This window comes from Salvelinus namaycush, chromosome 19 (assembly GCF_016432855.1).
Source record: "Salvelinus namaycush isolate Seneca chromosome 19, SaNama_1.0, whole genome shotgun sequence".
Classification (NCBI taxonomy): Eukaryota; Metazoa; Chordata; class Actinopteri; order Salmoniformes; family Salmonidae; genus Salvelinus; species Salvelinus namaycush.
In genome coordinates, this window is record NC_052325.1 from 48,297,904 (window position 1) to 48,316,831 (window position 18,928).

The following is an 18,928-nucleotide window of genomic DNA, read 5'->3' on the forward strand; positions in this document are numbered from 1 at the left end:
AGTTGTTTAAAAAACAGAAAATAACCAATATTTTAGTTAATCATTCAGCACTACTAAGGAGTCGACACAGCATGTGGAGATAGATAAGTCTTTCCTTCACCGAGTGGAGACATAAACTTATTTAAAAAAAATAATAATGTAGAGAGTCTCTACAGCAGTAATGCAAGCAACGGTCTGAATCCATACAATATCTATGTTGAATATGTCTATGCCATGGTGAAAGATAAGTTCGGGTAGGATTCTGAACAGGAAGTTCAAAATGATATCAAGCTGCATAGCATGTGAGCTACCGTCAGATAGTGCTTGCCAATAAATAATTGAGCATACCTGCATGTCTAAACCAGATTACCATACTACATTCAGATACTGATAAGGATTCTGCTGCAAAACCAACCCCCCCACTCCCATTGAGGTAATAAAGTACCAGTACATTTGACATGTTGATATCAGACACAGAAACCTTGTTATAAGACATTATAAAAGCTCATACATGCTTATAACAAGTCATAAAGCATTATACCTGGATGCTTGAAGTAAATATTTACCAAGTGTTTTCTACTTCTGCTGTTTTATTCGTTACTGTCCTGTAGATAGAAAGTTGAGCACATACCTACATGTCTTTTCCTTCGGAAAGTGTGGGACTCCATGGTCGACCCATTCCAACCCCTTGCAGGCTAAGAGCCCTTCTTTACTGCATGGGATCTGACCTGGAATGATTTCTGCCCCATTTATACAGCTTATACTAGGAGATAACGTCGTTAGTGTGAACTGACAGTCCGCCCCAAACTGTTCAAATTCATTTGTCACTTAGGCGCTCTTTAAGGTGGGAAAATAAGGAAGAGGAGTGAAGTTTGTTTTCTGTTTAAAACTGGTGTATTGCACCAATAACGACTGAAATTACGGTGGGGCCGTCATACTCAACTGCACTGTACGACTGAAGTTTCAAAAATCCAATCAAATTGACATCGGACACTACTAGGGCACCCAAATCAACCGTGACAACACATCATTGCTAAGTCGACAGATGTTCGACTTAGCAATGAGAATTGATGAGAATTGGCCAAAAAAGAAACAACAGAAATAGCAGAGTTGGTCTTGTTAGTATACTAAAACCCGTTACCACCACTGTGGATGTCAGTAACAACCCCCCCCCCCCATCCCCACGAGAAGAACAATGCACATGCTAAGATGCAGGGAGGAAAACAAAAGGCCAGACAAGAGGAAGACTATAAAGCTAACTGATCCATTAGGGCTGGATTCACTTATCAAATCTCCTTCCGCAGAATTACGTTAGTGCTTACGAGATGTTCTGCCGCAGAGTAACAGAAAATGTCAGCGGATGGGACTTCAATAAACAAGGCTGTAGATTATTCCTACTAATTTGAGTCGCTCCGGGGGCCTCTCCACTCTCCTAGTCCCCTCCCTGATGGGGTAAATTGTAAATTGGGAGTCAGAACATTTTCAGGGTCGAGACTGAGATGTGGAAAAATGAGAAATGATTTTGCTTAGCAGAGAATTATGTCATTTCGTTCCCTTCTTTCCATCGCTCTTTGCTAAACTGTAGGGTTTAATCTAAGTCTTGAAATGTCACTAGTCCATCCAGTGAGGCAATCCGATGCAGGGTCTTTAAAAATAACTGGCTTAGCCAGCAAAACATGGCCGTGTGTGTGTTTGTGTCCACTTGTGCCCCCACGTGTGTGTGCCCGCATCTGTGTATGGATGTGTACCTTCTTGCGTGTGCGCATGTGTGTGTGTTTTGTTTGAGAAGTCTAATACTCTAAGCTAATCAGGCATTCTAGATGTGGGGGGTTGTACATAAGCAGATTATGAAGAAAATGAAAATGGAGCAAGCTTCTTAAATGGTGCTTAAATTGCTCTCATAATATTCTGAGTGAATTAGTGTACGTGAATGAGGTACTAGGAGGTAGTCCTTAGATTAACTGCATTTTTTCTGTGAGTCCATATTAGTGTTTCATATTGCTGTGTGCAAAATGACACAGGGACTGCTTCACCTTCAAAACACAATCTAATCGATATAATGGAATGGACTAGTTATACAGCAATAATACAAATGAGATCGTGGGTAAAAAGTTCTACGACAATTGATTGCGTTGAAAAAGGAGACCCATATATTAGCCCTAAACTTCAATTCAGAGCCCAATCAAATCACCATGAATTATACAAGAATGCATTTTTGTTTGTTGTTTTACAATAATTGATCATTGAAAAGATGATGAACGCCTAATTAATTTCCATGGAGATGGGCAATAAAATGATGAAAGTGTATCGTACATAATAGCAAGCTCTAAAATGTGTTGCAAAACATTGGGAACGTGAAGAAATTATCTTTTATTGGGCAACATATTACTGTTACTATACATCACATCTGGACAAACAGGTACAAATGAACAAGGTGATGGCATCTCCCAAAAAGACTGCAACAACAAGAATTCTTTCAAGGCATAGATGCTCTTATTTATTAAAAAGCTGACGCGTTTCGACCTCAATCGGTCTTTATCAAAGCTTGCCTACAAATATCATTCTAATCATCCGCCATACAGTACATCTGAGTTCACACTGCCCGGTTCATTTTAAGTTGATTGCAGATATTACACCTCGAAAGGCAAGTCAAGCTAAGAACCCTCAAATACTGACACAAACATTGATTATTCACAAGCTCTTCTTCTCATAACTACTTAGAATTCAATGGGTCTCCAAACTGTTTGTTTTCCTATCGGGCGGTAGCCATAAAAGCATTTATATGCTCATCATGTATAATACATATGTCATTGGAGTATATTTGTAGCCACAGAACAATAAGGCTATCTGTCTGTTGTGAGTGGGATGGTGCAACGCCCTTCTGACTGTGATAGAATTAGGTCTGCATCCCAAATGGCAACCTATTTTCTATATAGTGCACTACTTTTGAACAGAGCCCTAATGGGCCCAGGTCAAAAGTAGTGCACTTCATAGGGAATAGAGTGCCATTTCAGACGCAGCCTAGGACGAACCGGAGGTGTCAACAGCCTCCAACCGAGACACTAATGAAACACAATAACCAACGGTGGCCCAGAGGGGCCAACCTATAGGCCACAGAACCATTAAATCCTCATTTGCAATCCTCCATTAACGATCAAACCAGTGCTGAACTTCTCTTCACATAAAGATAACGACAGCTGGGGACATGTTTTTATACTGTTACCTGTCCAGCGACTGTGAGAGAGGGGAGAGAGATGGGGGGGGGGAAAGATAGGTGAAAGATAGAAAGGCGAGAGATAGAGGGTGACAGTGAGAAAGAGGGTGGAGGTTGAAAGAAAGTTGAAAATGGTGAGGGAAAGAGAGGTGGGCGGTACGAAAGAGAGAGAGACCACACAGAGTTTGACATTCATTTAAATTGAGAGCAAATCATAAAAACACCTCAAGTGCCTAACCAAAACAGATTACCATGGAGATAATGTTCACAGAGGACCCTGATTTTGGCCAGTGCTCATAATAGGCTGTGACCGTTCTCTCCCTGGAAGTGAAAGGCCAAGTGGATCGATGCTTAATCTGTAAATTGTGGCTGTGGGGTTTTGCCATTTAATTAGACTTTTACACGTTCACAGGGAACCTGATTATAAAAGAAGGAAAGACCACAGCTGTGTAATAATGCCAAAAGATTAGTTGGAGGCCTGCAGCAGTGCAGCCTTTACACTCAGTGATTAGTTAAGTGTCATACCTAGACTCTTCCCAATCCAACCAATCACATGTCAAGACTCGATTGGATGTTTGTATCCATGCACGTACAGTGAGAAACTTCACTAACATTTTGATGTTATTCTTTCTCCTTGGATGGAAATAACAGAGAGAGAGGGAGAGAGAGAGATAAAAATGAGAGCGAGCAAGAGAGGCAGAATGATGACTGCAGACAGCTTGCGTGCTGGTAACACACATCACTATCTTTTGCTCTCTCTTTGACACACACACACACACACACGCACACACGCTTCCATCCTTTGATCCCATTTGAAGTCTGTAGCAGTGTAGGAACATGCCCTGTCAGCAACACTGCAGAGAGAAGTTCCTAGGAGAAGCCCAGGGCAGCGTGAGAGAATATCAATTAGCCTACACACTACACCCCTCTGACAGACCTGAACCTGGGGGGCGTGTGTGTGCGCAAATCCCAGGGCGGCCAAGAGAAGCCCAGGCTCAGGAAATGCGCTTGTGTTTCTTAAGCCATAAAGGGTCTCATGGAATAGTAATTGAGTTGAAATAAGGTCAGCCTTCGTTTGAGAGAGGTCCATTACCATGCAGAATTATAAGGCAATTCCAACATCGGAACAACAGGATATGATCTTAGTTTGTGCATGCTCTGTAATACAATAAACACACTGATGTGCGTTAATGCTGAAACATACATCTTGAATAATAAAGAAACAACCTATATTGGACATACATTTTGCTCCAAGGGTGGTTGAATAGCTTTAAGGCGAGCATAGCCTATACAGGCTTTCTATGCCTTGCCATATTCTATAGTAGAGCAGCAGACATCACAACCTTCCTCGGATAACTACCCGCGTGTGTTGATTTCTCCCACACGCTTCATTCACATACATGCCTGGCACACACACACACACACACAAGTACGCACACACTCACGTCTCACACATAGGCCTCTCTCCTGAACAAGCCCAATGCTATCAAATAGCATCAAACAACCACAGAGCCCGGGAAAGACCTCTGGAGACGGCTACCACTGAGCCTTCAGGAATTCCACCCACCCACACACACACACACACACTGAAGATGCAAACACACACAGACATACTCAGCACGCATACACACTCAGCATTCAGGTATTCAGCATGCTTACACACAAATACACACTAAGCACTAAGCGCACACTAAGCACACTAAGCACTAAGAAATTCAGTTTGCATGCACCCATACACTGAAGGACACTGCACAGAAACACGCTACCACAGTATCAGCAGATGAAGAGATATTCCCGTTAGGATCAGTGTAATATAATGTTACTGTAATAGCCATCCAAAAGCTGCTTAGTGCGCCACTGTGGATTATTCTCGTGCAGAACTATGTTCAACGACACAGGGCTTAGGTATTGTAAAGGCAGATATATTGTATTAAAACGTATTACTAATAGTTCTTTGCATGAAAGGTCATGCAAAGGTTAATTAAGATAACTGCTTTTAGCATCTCCGGACCTCCACGCATACAAGCTGCTGATGTGTGCCTTAGGAACATGTAAAAAAAAGTCAAATAAACCAATTTAATATAGACTATCACAAAAAATCCATTATTTATTTTAGGCAGGTCTAAAGAAACATTATGATATGAAGAAAATGTATTTCAGAAGAACAGAATATGAGTTGATGTTATCTGGTTGTGCTCCATGCCATAGGCTGTAGGCTTGTTCATTTAGCTGACAAGATATGCTTATAAGCCCCGTGCCATTATTTTATATTATATGATTTTATAGTAAGAAGAATATAATTGAACTTAGCAGAATAAAATCAAAAGGTTATTTTTCCCATTCCAGAGCGAGTGCGCATATGAAGTACCTACAGTATGTTGAGCATAAAAGTGATCATTTAAAACAGGTACTACAACTTTAGTTGTGAATGATACAAACCGTAGAATATCTTAGAAATCAAAACACACAGTATATGGGCCGCATGATGCGACTGTAGGCTATTAATATAATGTTACAGTAATAAGCAGCTTTATGATATAGAGCATGTGTAATGGCGCCGGAGGGGATGGCTGCCATTTTACGGGGCTCCTAACCAACCGTGCTATTTTGTTATTTTTTTCGCATGGTTTGTAATTTATTTTGAACATAATGTTGCTGCTACCGTCTCTTATGACCGAAAAGGGCTTCTAGACATCAGAACAGCGATTACTCACCTCGAACTGTACAAAGATTTTTTCTTTAACGACGCAAAGAATATACTGCTTTCTCGAGACCAGGCCCAAACCACCGTCATTTGCGTGAAGAAAAGACGGATAAAAAGAGGGCGAGTGAGAATACGTAGGCGAGTGAGTAAACTTCCACTACCACCCATACTATTGGCCAATGTGCAATCACTGGAAAATAATTAAATCATTTGGATGATCTCCGATTAAGAATATCCTACCAACGGGACATTAAAAACTGTAATATCTTATGTTTCACCGAGTCGTGGCTGAAAGACGACACGGACACTATAGAGCTGGCTGGGTATTCCATACATCAACAGGACAGAGAAGCTACGCCTGGTATCTATTTGTAAATAACAATTGGTGCGCGATTTCTAATATTAAAGAAGTCTCGCCTGAGGTAGAGTACCTCGTGATAAGCTATAGACCACAATATCTACCAAGAGAGTTCTCATCTATATTATTTGTAGCAGTCTATTTACCACCACAAACCAATACTGGCACTAAGACCGTTATCAACGAGCTATATAAGGCTATACGTAAACAAGAAAATGCTAATCCATAAGCGGCGCTCCTAGTGGCCGGGGACTTTAATGCAGGCAAACTTAAATCTGTTTTACCAAATTTCTACCAGCATGCCACATGTGCAACCACAGGAAAAAAACTCTAGACCACATTTACTCCACACACAGAGGTGCATACAAAGCTCTCCCTCGCCCTCCATTTGGCAAATCTGACCATAATTCTATCCTCCTGATTCCTCCTTACAAGCAAAAACTAAAGCAGGAAATACCAGTGACTCGCTCAATATGGAATTGGTCAGATGCCGTGGATGCTACGCTACAGGACTGTTTTGCTAGCACAGACAGGAATATGTTCTTGGATTTATCCAATGGCATTGAGGAGTATACCACCTCAGTCACCGGCTTCATCAATAAGTGCATTGACGATGTCGTCCCCACAGTGATCATACGTACATATCCCAACAAGAAGCCATCCGCACCGAGCTAAAGAATAGATCTGCCACTTTCAAGGAGCGGGACACTAATCCGGATGCTTATAAGATATCCCTCTATTCCCTCAAACGAACCATCAAACAGGCAAATCGTCAATACAGGACTAAGATTGTATCCTACTACACCGACTCTGATGCTCGTCGGATGTAGCAGGGCTTGAAAACTATTACAGACTACAAAGGGAAACCCAGCCGCGAGCTGCCCAGTGACACGAGCCTACCAGACGAGCTAAATGCCTTTTATGCTCGCTTCGAGGCAAGCAACACTGAAGCATGCATGATAGCACCAGCTGTTCCGGATGACTGTGTGATAACGCTATTGGTAGCCGATGTGAGCAAGACCTTTAACAGGTCAACATTCACAAAGCCGCAGGGCCAGACGGATTACCAGGACGTGTACTCAAAGCATGAGCGGACCAACTGGCAAGTGTCTTCACTGACATTTTCAACCTCTCCCTGACCGAGTCTATAATACCTACATTTTTCAAGCAGACCACCATAGTCCCTGTGCCCAAGGAAGCGAAGGTAACCTGCCTAAATGCCCGTAGCTCTCACGTCGGTAGCCATAAAGTGCTTTGAAAGGCTGGTCATGGCTTACATCAACACCATCATCACTGAAACCCAAGACCAACTCCAATTCACATACCACCCCAACAGATCCACAAATGACAAAATCTCAATCACACTCCACACTGCCCTTTCTCACCTGGACAAAAGGAACACCTATGTGAGAATGCTGTTCATTGACTACAGCTCAGCGTTCAACACCATAGAGCCCACAAAGCTCATCACTCAGCTAAGAAACATGGGACTAAACAGCTACCTAAGCACTTGGATGCTTGACTTCCGGACAGGCCACACCCAGGTGGTAAGGGTAGGCAAGAACACAGCTGCCACGCTGATCCTCAAAAATGGGGTGCATGCTTAGTCTCCTCCTGTGCTCCCTGTTCACCCACGACTGTGTGGCCAAACACGACTCCAACACCATCATTAAGTTTGCTAGCGACACAACAGTGGTGGGCCTGATCACCAGCAACGATGAGACAGCCTATAGGGAGGAGGTGCCAGGACAACAACCTCTCCCTCAATGTGAGCAAGACAAATGAGCAGATCGTGGACTACAGGAAAAAGTGGGCCGAACAGGCCTCCATTAACATCGACGGGGCTGTAGTGGAGCGGGTTTAGAGTTTCAAGTTCCTTGGTGTCCACATCACCAACGAAATATCCTGTTCCAAGCACACCATGGCAGTCGTGAAGGGGGCACAACAACACCTTTTCCCCTTAGGAGAATGAAAAGATTTGGCATGGGTCCCCAGATCCTCAAAAAGTTCTACAGCTGCACCATTGAGAGCATCCTGGCCGGTTGCATCACCACCTGGTATGGCAACTGCTCGGCATCTGACCGTAAGCCACTACAGAGGGTAGTGAGTACAGCCCAGTACATCACTGGGGCCAAGCTTCCTACCATCCAGGACCTGTACACTAGGCAGTGCCAAAAAATTGTCAAAGATTCAAGTCACCCAAGTCATAGACTGTTCTCTCTGCTACCGCACGGCAAGCGGTTCCGGAGCGCCAAGTCTAGGACCAAAAGGCTCCTTAACAGCTTCTACCCAAAGCCATAAGACTGCTGAACAATTAATCAAATGACCACCCGGGCCATTTAAATTGACACGCCCCCCCAACCCCCTTTGTTTTTACACTGCTGCTACTCGCTGTTTATCATCTATGCATAGTCATTTCACCCCTACCTACATGTACAAAATAACTAGACTAACCTGTACCCTGCACATTGACTCGGTACTGGTACCCCCTGTATATAGCCTCGTTATTTTTATTGTGTTACTTTTTTTTTTTTTTTTTTTTACTATTTTCACTTTAGTTTATGAAGTAAATATTTTCTTAACTCTATTTCTTGAACTGCATTGTTGGTTAAGGGCTTGTAAGTAAGCATTTCACTGTAAGGTCTACCTACACCTGTTGTATTCGGAGCATGTGACAAATAACATTTTATTTTATTTGATGATTTGAGAAAGTTGCAAAGAAAGCTTGCGTTCTGCCTCAGGCTGCACACACAGTTCTATCATCAAGTGAACATGCTTTCACCCATCAGACTATTCTCAATTTAAGCCTGTCTTTACTAATATGTCAAATTAGTTTCAAATTAGAATGGCCCATTATCAAATGGGCAGGAACAACGGCAGGGGAAAAATACATGTCATCCATATGCACTCGAACAGCAAATGGAGGCCACTTTCCAGCTGGTTAGTTTGTCAATCATGCTGGGTAGGCTCTTCTGGTTATTTCACTCCTTGCATCAACCACTGTTTAGGAGCATGCAGCCACTCCATGCATGAAGGGTGATATTCACTGAAACGCTGTATGCCATGGGCTTTCCAACCCAGTTCCTGCAGCCAGTACTTAATTTGGGAAACAAAGTGAAATCGATAGTAACATGTTTTCACAATGAAACATATTTCATTAAACTGACAGCCCCTATTTCTGCACGCTTGAGAAAGGAATGAAGGAGAAAAAGGAGGAGATGGAAAAGCAAGGTGGTGAGATATTCTGTAGCTAAACGTAATGTGTCAGCCTATTTATCATGAAAATATAAAAATGCCCTATTACTAGGCTATTCAAAATCAAATACAAATTCACTATATTTGCAGGCTAACTCTGGAAGTCGCCCTGCACAATCAATGAACCAATCGCCAAGGCCTATAATTTCTCTCCCAGACTCATGGATAAAAAGTTTGGAGCTTAGCATAAGGTAACCAGTCCATCCATTATGCATAATAATCCAGTCGACACAGGTGATTACAAGAATTTGTTTAATTTTGGAGTAGGCCAATAGGCTAGAACAATTATTTACCAAAGTCGTCTTAAATAATTAAAAACATGTTGTTCTGCTGTTCATAATATGCGGTAAGTTATGGTTTGTAATAATGGCACAATCATTATTTTAATTCAGATTTTTTTCAGGCTTGGGCTCATATCCACTACATGACCAAAAGTACAGTTGAAGTCGGACGTTTACATACACTTAGTTTGGAGTCATTAAAACTCGTTTTCAAATTTCTTGTGAACAAACTATAGTTTTGGCAAGTCGGTTAGGACATCTACTTTGTGCATGACACAAGTATTTTTCCAACAATTGTTTATTTCACTTATTATTCACTGTATCACAATTCCAGTGGGTCAGAAGTTTACATACACTAAGTTGACTGTGTCGTTAAACAGCTTGGAAAATTCCAGAAAATGATGTCATCACTTTAGAAGCTTCTGATAGGCTAATTGACATAATTTGAGTCAATTGGAGGTGTACCTGTGGATGTATTTCAAGGCCTACCTTCAAACTCAGTGCCTCTTTGCTTGACATCATAGGAAAATCAAAAGAAATCAGCCAAGACCTCAGAATTGTAGAGGGTTAGGGTTAGGGTTAGAATTGTAGACCTCCACAAGTCTGGTTCATCCTTGGGAGCAATTTCCAAACGCCTGAAGGTACCACGTTCATCTGTACAAACAATAGAACGCAAGTATAAACACCATGGGACCACGCAGTCGTCATAACGTTCAGTAAGGAGATGCGTTCTGTCTCCTTGAGATGAAACTACTTTGGTGTAAAAAGTGCAAATCAATCCCAGAACAACAGCAAAGGACCTTGTGAAGATGCTGGAGGAAACAGGTACAAAAGTATCTATATCCACAGTAAAATGGGTCCTATATCGACATAACCTGAAAGGCCGCTCAGCAAGGAAGAAGCCACTGCTCCAAAACCGCCATAAAAAGCCAGACTACGGTTCACAACTGCACATGGGGACAAAGATCATACTTTTTGGAGAAATGTCCTCTCGTCTGATGAAACAAAAATACAACTGTTTGGCCATAATGACCATCATTATGTTTGTAGGAAAAAGGGGGAGGCTTGCAAGCCAAAGAATACCATCCCAACCATGAAGCACGGGGGTGGCAGCATCATGTTGTGGGGGTGCTTTGCTGCAGGAGGGACAGGTGCTCTTCACAAAATAGATGGCATCATGAGGTAAGAAAATTATGTGGATTTATTGAAGCAACATCTCAAGACAGGAAGTTAAAGCTTGGTCGCAAATACTTCCAAAGTTGTGGCAAAATGGCTTAAGGACAACGAAGTCAAGGTATTGAAGTGGCCATCACGAAGCCCTGACCTCAATCCTATAGAACATTTGTGGACAGAACTGAAAAAGCGGGTGCGAGCAAAGAGGCCTACAAACCTGACTCAGTTACACCAGCTCTGTCAGGAGGAATGGGCCAAAATTCACCCAACTTATTGTAGGAAGCTTATGGAAGGCTACCCGAAACGTTTGACCCAAGTTAAACAATTTATAGGCAATGCTACCAAATACTAATTGAGTGTATGTAAACTTCTGACCCACTGGGAATGTGATGAAAGAAATAAAAGCTGAAATCTCGTCCCGACTCCTGACACATTCATTACTATAGGTCAGCTGGAGATAAGAATTTGAATATTGAAACAATGTTGCAAATGTCGGAGAGACAGACATTAAGGTTTATACAAATCTCCACTTTTGAAAACTAAATGTTAGTCTCAAAGAAATGTGACATAATGTCTAGATGCTTTTTATAGTGGAGATCAAGTTTATTAATTGCCTTGCTGGGCTGATGAGACAGTGGATTGTGCAGTCAGATCGAACAGAGTAAATAGGCATTTTAACGTCATAGACGCTGGTAACTTGTGGAATAGACACCGGCTGGAATGCGGTTTTAATCAATCAGCATTAGACCCATCCATTGTATCATATGGAGTTGGTACACCCTTTACTGCTATAATCGTCTCCACTCTTATGGGAAGGCTTTCCACTAGATGTTGGACCATTTTTGCGGGGACTTGCTGTAACGATGTGCGCTAAGAGTTGGGAAACCAGTTCAGGGAGTGAGTGATTTAACCTGTTTGGGCTGCAGGGGCAGTATTGAGTAGCCAGATAAAAGGTGCCCATTTCAAACGGCCTCGTACTCAATTCTTGCTCGTACAATATGCATAGTATTATTACTATTGGATAGAAAACACTCTAGTTTCTAAAACCGTTTGAATTATATCTGTGAGTAAAACAGAACTCATTTGGCACAAACTTCCTGACCAGGAAGTGGAAAGTCTGAAATCTAGGCTCTGTTCTACTTCCTGCCTATAAATGGGCATGATACGTATTAGTATACATGCACTTCATAGACCTTCCCCTGGATGTCAAGAGGCGGTGAGAGAAGAAATTGAGTGTTTATCTTGGTCTGAAGTGGAATACAAGCTCTTTGTATGACGTGTCACCCATTTCCTGTTTTCTGGAGAGCGCGAGGAGGCACCTGGATTTGCCTTCTGATAAGCTGCCGTTATGGACGACTAATATCTCCGGCTTTGATTTTATTTGATACATGTGACCATATCATCGTAAAGTATGTTTTTTCAATATAGTTTAATCAGATTATTGAAATTTTTTCGGGAGTTTTGCCGTGTTCCGTTCTCTTCCGTTTGTTGACATGGAGAGATTCGTGCCACTTGGCTAGTGCGCTTGCTAAATCGAGAGGGAAAGAGGCCGTTCTAAATCCAAACAACGATTGTTCTTGACAAAGGACCCCTTGTCCAACATTCTGATGAAAGATCAGCAAAAGTAGGAAACATTTTATGATGCTATGTCATATATCTGTCGTACATGTGAACTAGTCGTTGGCGCCCAGCTTTTGGGTACTCTCTAGCTATACCGAAGCTGTATGTCGGAATGAAGTTATTTTTAGAATTCTAACACGGCGATTGCATTAAGAACTAGTGGATCTATCATTTCCTATACAACATGTATTTTTTAGTTATGTTTATGAATAGCTATTTGGTCAGAATATGTGTGTCAGAAAAAGAAAAAATCCGGACATTGTGGGAAAAAGTAGCTACGTTAGCACAATGTATAACCACTGATTTCAGCTCTAAATATGCACATTTTCGAACAAAACATAAGTGTATGTATAACCTGATGTTATAGGACTGTCATCTGATGAAGAATATCAAGGTTAGTCAAAAATTATATATCTTTTACTGGTTTGTTACGATCGCTAACTTTTACTGCTGGGAAATGGCTTGTGTTTTTGGCTATTGTGGTAAGCTAATATAACGCTATATTGTGTTTTCGCTGTAAAACACTTAATAAATCGGAAATATTGTCTGGAATCACAAGATGCCTGTCTTTCATTTGCTGTACACTATGTATTTTTCAGAAATGTTTTATGATGAGTATTTAGGTATTTGGCGTTGGTGTCTGTAATTATTCTGTCTGTTTTCGGTGCAATTTCTGATTGTAGCTGCAATGTAAACTATGATTTATACCTGAAATATGCACATTTTTCGAACAAAACATAGATTTATTGAATAACATGTTATAAGACTGTCATCTGATGAAGTTGTTTCTTGGTTAGTTTGGTTGGTTCTTGGTTAGTTAGGTTGGCTTTGTGCATGCTACCTGTGCTGTGAAAAATGTCTGTCCTTTTTTGTATTTGGTGGTGAGCTAACATAAATATACGTGCTGTTTTCGCTGTAAAACATTTTAAAAATCGGACATGTTGGCTGGATTCACAAGATGTGTACCTTTCATATGCTGTATTGGACTTGTTAATGTGTGAAAGTTAAATATTTAAAAAATATATATTTTGAATTTCGCGCCCTGCACTTGAGCTGGCTGTTGTCATAAGTGTACCGACACCGGGCTGCAGCCATAAGAAGTTAACAAGATGTTTATCTTTCATTTGCTGTATTGGACTTGTTAATGTGTGAAAGTTACATATTTAAAAAAAAATTCCCCGCGCTGCCTTTTCAGCGGAATGTTGTCGAGGGGTTCCGCTAGCGGAAAGCCTGCGCTAGAAAGGTTAAACAATAAACTAAACATAAAACAAAACAAGAAACACGAACAACGCACAGACAGGAAACTGAAACAGAAACAATGACGCCTGGGGAAGGAACCAAAGGGAGTGACATATATAGGGAAGGTAATCAGGGAAGTGAAGGAGTCCAGGTGAGTCTGACGACGCACAGGTGCGTGTAACAATGGTGACGGGTGTGCGCCATAACGAGTAGCCTGGTGACCTAGAGGCCGGAGAGGGAGCACACACACAACACTTGCTCCCATTCAGCCATGAAAACATTAGTGAGGTCGGGCACTGATGTTGGGTGATTAGGCCTGGCTCGCAGTCGGCCTTCCAATTCATCCCAAAGGTGTTCGATGGGGATGATGTCAGGGCTCTGTGCAGGCCAGTCAAGCACTTCCACGCCGATCTCGACAAACCATTTCTGCATGGACCTCACTTTGTGCATGGCGGCATTGTCATGCTGAAAAAGGACAGGGCTTTCCCCAAACTGTTGCCACAAAGTTGGAAGCACAGAATAATTTAGAATGTCATTGTATGCTGTAGTGTTAAGATGTCCCTTCATTGGAACTAATGGGCATTGCCCGAACCATGAACAATAGCCCCAGACCAATATTCCTCCTCCACCAAACCTTACAGTTGTCACTATGCATTGGAGCAAGCAGCATTCTCCTAGCATCAGCCAAATCCAGATTCCTTCGTCGGACTGCCAGATGGTGAAGTGTGATTCATCATCCCAGAGAACGCATTTCCAATGATCCAGAGTCCAATGGTGACGAGTTTTACACCACTCCAGCTGACACTTGGCATTGCACATGGTGATCTTAGGCTTGTGTGTGGCTGCTCGGCCATGGAAACCCATTTAATGAAGCTCCCGACAAACAGTTGTTGTGCTGACTAGGCTTCCAGAAGCAGTTTTGAAATCGTTAGTGAATGTTGCAATTGAGCACAGACAATTTTTAAACACTACGCGCTTCAGCACGTGGCGGTCCCGGTCTGTGAGCTTGTATGGCCTACCCCTTCGCGGCTGAGCCGTTGCTCCAAGATGTTTCCACTTCACACTAACAGCACTTACAGTTGACTGGCGCAGCTCTAGCAGGGCAGAAATTGGAAGAACTGACTTAGGTAGCATCCTATGACGGTGCCACATTGAAAGTCAGCTCTTCAGTAAGGCCATTCTACAGCCAGTGTTTGTCTATGGGGATTGCATGGCTGTGTGCTCGATTTTAAACACCTGTCAGCAATGAGTGTGGCTATTTCCAATGTTTGTCTATGGGGATTGCACGGCTGTGTGCTCGATTTTATACACCTGTCAGCAATGAGTGTGGTTAAAAATAGCAGAATCCACAAATTTGAAGGGGTGTCCACTTACTTTTTTATATATAGTGTATATAAAGGTATTTTGAACCATCAAGGTATCCTCACCTAAGAAAACGCTGTCCATTTCATTGTGTTAGGCTTTGAAACAACATCCACTACGGCCATGTTTTCCACTCAGTGTCAACCTGTTGTTGAACTTCTTTCTTCAAGTGTATCAATCACGGTGAGGTGAGTTTTAAAAGCACCATACTGTGTTGATGTGTTTGATGTGATTTTCGATTGCTTTTGCATTGATGTCAGAGTGGTTAGAGGGACAATAGAGCCCTGTTTACCAGGACATTAGGGCCCGATGGTTGTTAGTGAGTTGGGTACTACCAAATCATGTCCAGAATGCCTAACAGGAGATTACCATGACTCAGCGGTCACGTGGAATTTTACTGCGGTCATGACTTATGACTGCCAGTGTTGCGGTAATATATTCACCCCAACAGCCCTAATTACTAATGCCTTGTCTGGACCTCTTGTTTCTTTCTATGCAGACAGAACCAGTGTAATACAGTGGTTCAGGACTGGGCCATGTTCATTAGGCACCAAATGGAAGAAAATGGCCTGAAACAGAGAGGGACTACCTGTACTTGCTCAATGAGAAATGCTCATGTTCATTTTCTGTAGCATGCTATAATGAACACTACCCTGTCAAGGTGGAAACAGTCATACAATAGTATTATCAATATGACTTCTCTATTCAGGTGTGAAAATGAAAGACTGAAATGTAACTTTAGGGACATACATTTTATCCAGACTTTGGTGACAATTATGCATGCATGGATTTCAATGGAAGATTGTGTGTTACACATGCAGATCTTGGGGTGTTAGCATTCAATATCCTAGCTGACCATATACAGTATATATACTTTTTGCTGAAAGTAAAAATGAAATATGTCATTATGTGACCCACTTAGACTTGTTAGTTCATTAGCATTTTTGATGTTTATGATGTATATTCAATACTTCCTATTATGGCAAGCATCACGAACATATGACATTCATTTCCTCTGACAGGTCTTGATTGAGATTTTTAGCCAGAGCTAATTCAGAACAGCTTTATGGTTATTGCTCTGAGACTATGGAATGCTAATTAGTCAGTAATGACCACAGTTATGGCCCTGACGGTCATTAATTGTGACCACACTTTGACCACACTCAACCTTTTGTTCTGATGAGTGCCAACATGCCTAGATGTAGACAATGTACGAATGCAAACACTGTGTGTGTGTCTCCAGAGATATCTCAGATCCCCATCGTCTGAGCAGAGACAGGTAATGGGGGTGAAAGGGGCCAGAGAGAGTGTGGTGATTAGTCAGAAGAGAGGATGTTAGTACTCTCCAGTCTGATAGCAGTCTTTACCACACACACACACACACACACACACACACACACACACACACACACACACACACACACACACACACACACACTTACACAGGCATTACAGCACACTCAGCTCTGAGTAGCCAATATCTGCATTTCAAATGTTACAAAGGTTTTTAATTAAAGATCTTATTTCCAAAACGCTATATCCACCAATTTTTCACATTTGTGTTTTTTCATCAGAAATGATTGCTTATGGGCAGCTTCATGTGTGTGTAAGTTATTAATGTTTTCAGATTTTTTAAATCATAGATTTTAGATGTGTATGCAAAATGCTATGTATCTTTTGTTTAGCTGGAATGGAATCAGTGTTTCCCCTATGTTCATCGTAGCCGCCACTCCCAAAAATATGATGTAAAAAGTTTACTGTATATACTTTTATACCAAACATTATACCAAACATGAGAAACACCTTCCTAATTTTGAGATGTGGTCACATGAATGAAGCAAACGTTACTCATGAATTCATTATGAATGATGAATAAGCTAAATCATGCAAATATAACTTGTCTGTTTATAAGAGAACTAACGGGACTGCCCCGGTGGAGCTCCTGATCGACATGTGTACTTGGTGCATTGAGTTGGTTGGAACCTCTCCAGCACACTGATAATAAAGGATGATTAATGTAATATTGACTTTGAGCGTCCCTGTGTTGAATTTCTGCCTGCGGAGCTTTCCAGTGGGGGCCTGTGAGGAAAAACGTTGGCACATTTTATGAAGTGTGAGGGAAATTCCCGTCTGACTAAAAGAGGACGAGACCTGCCCAGACCAGACCCTTACTGTGAGCAGCCAAGGAGGGGACACATCATCCACGAACAATTGAGAGACGGCAACTGATTTCAGTAAGTCATGTTAAATTAATTTGTAAAATAAATATTTAAAAGAAAAGATAAAACCAATATAATTAAGGTGAGTAGCGTAGAAAAAGGTACTCATAGTCTTATAGAGAGAAGGCTATTCACTAGTCTTATGATCAAAAGACTAGAGCGAGGGCGAGTAACGGTACCATGGAAAGCCCCGCTGACAGCTACCTGTAGACATTTATTGAAGAAGTGTCTACATGGTCTGCAGCCACTACAAATAACAAGAGGTGTCTTAGAAAATGGGGTGTTATTTCTATGTATAGGAAGTAGCGGCAAGAGAACCATTGAAGATACATATGGTGCATAGCAAGTAACGACAGGAGAATCGTTGAAGATGCACATGGAGTAATAATGGAGATTACTGAGTGAGTTTGGGAATAGTACTAAGTGATTGTGGATGTGAGAGTTGTGTGATTGTGGAAAGGACGTGTTAAGCTGATTCAAATGTGGATAATAAGCATATTGAAATTTGGATAATAAAATGACTGAAATTTGGACATTAAACTGATTGAAATTAAGATAATAAGATATTGACATTTAGAATAATAAGAGATATTATTACTATTAAGTACTGAGTGCATGAGAGCTGTCAGGGGACTGGTTCCGGTGTGAAGAGGTAATATGGGAGATTACTGAGTGTGTGTCTGAATGGATACCCCAACCAGTTCTGTGAGCTGAGTTTTTTTAATCTATAATGTTATCTACGGTTATTATACACTACCGGTCAAAAGTTTTAGAACACCTACTCATTCTAGGGTTCGTATTTATTTTTACTATTTTCTACATTGTAGAATAATTGTGAAGACATCAACACCATGAAATAACACATATCGAATCATGTAGTAACCAAAAAAAGTGTTAAACAAATCTAAATATAATTTATATTTGAGATTCAAATAGCCACCCTTTGCCTTGATGACAGATTTGCACACTCTTGGCATTCTCTCAACCAGCTTCACCTGGAATGCTTTTCCAACAGTCTTGAACGAGGTCCCACATATGCTGAGCACTTGTCAGCTGCTTTTCCTTCACTCTGCGGTCCGACTCATCCCTAACCATCTCAATTTGGTTGATATAAGGTCACATGACAAACAGAGGGATTGAGCCGAATTCGAATGGCCGATTAATTAGGGCCGATTTCAAGTTTTCATAACAATAGGTAATCGTTATTTTTGGACACCGATCATGGCCGATTACATTGCACTCCACGAGGAGACTGCGTGGCAGGCTGACTACCTGTTATGCGAGTGGCAGCAAGGAGCCAAGGCTAGCATTAAACTTATCTTATAAAAACAATCAATCTTAACATAATCACTAATTAACTACACATGGTTGATGATATTACTAGTTTATCTAGCATGTCCTGCGTTGCATATAATCGATGCGGTGCCTGATAATTTATCATTGAATCATAGCCTTCTTCGCCAAACGGTTATTTAACAAGCGCATTCACGAAAAAAGCACTGTCGTTGCACCAATGTGTACCTA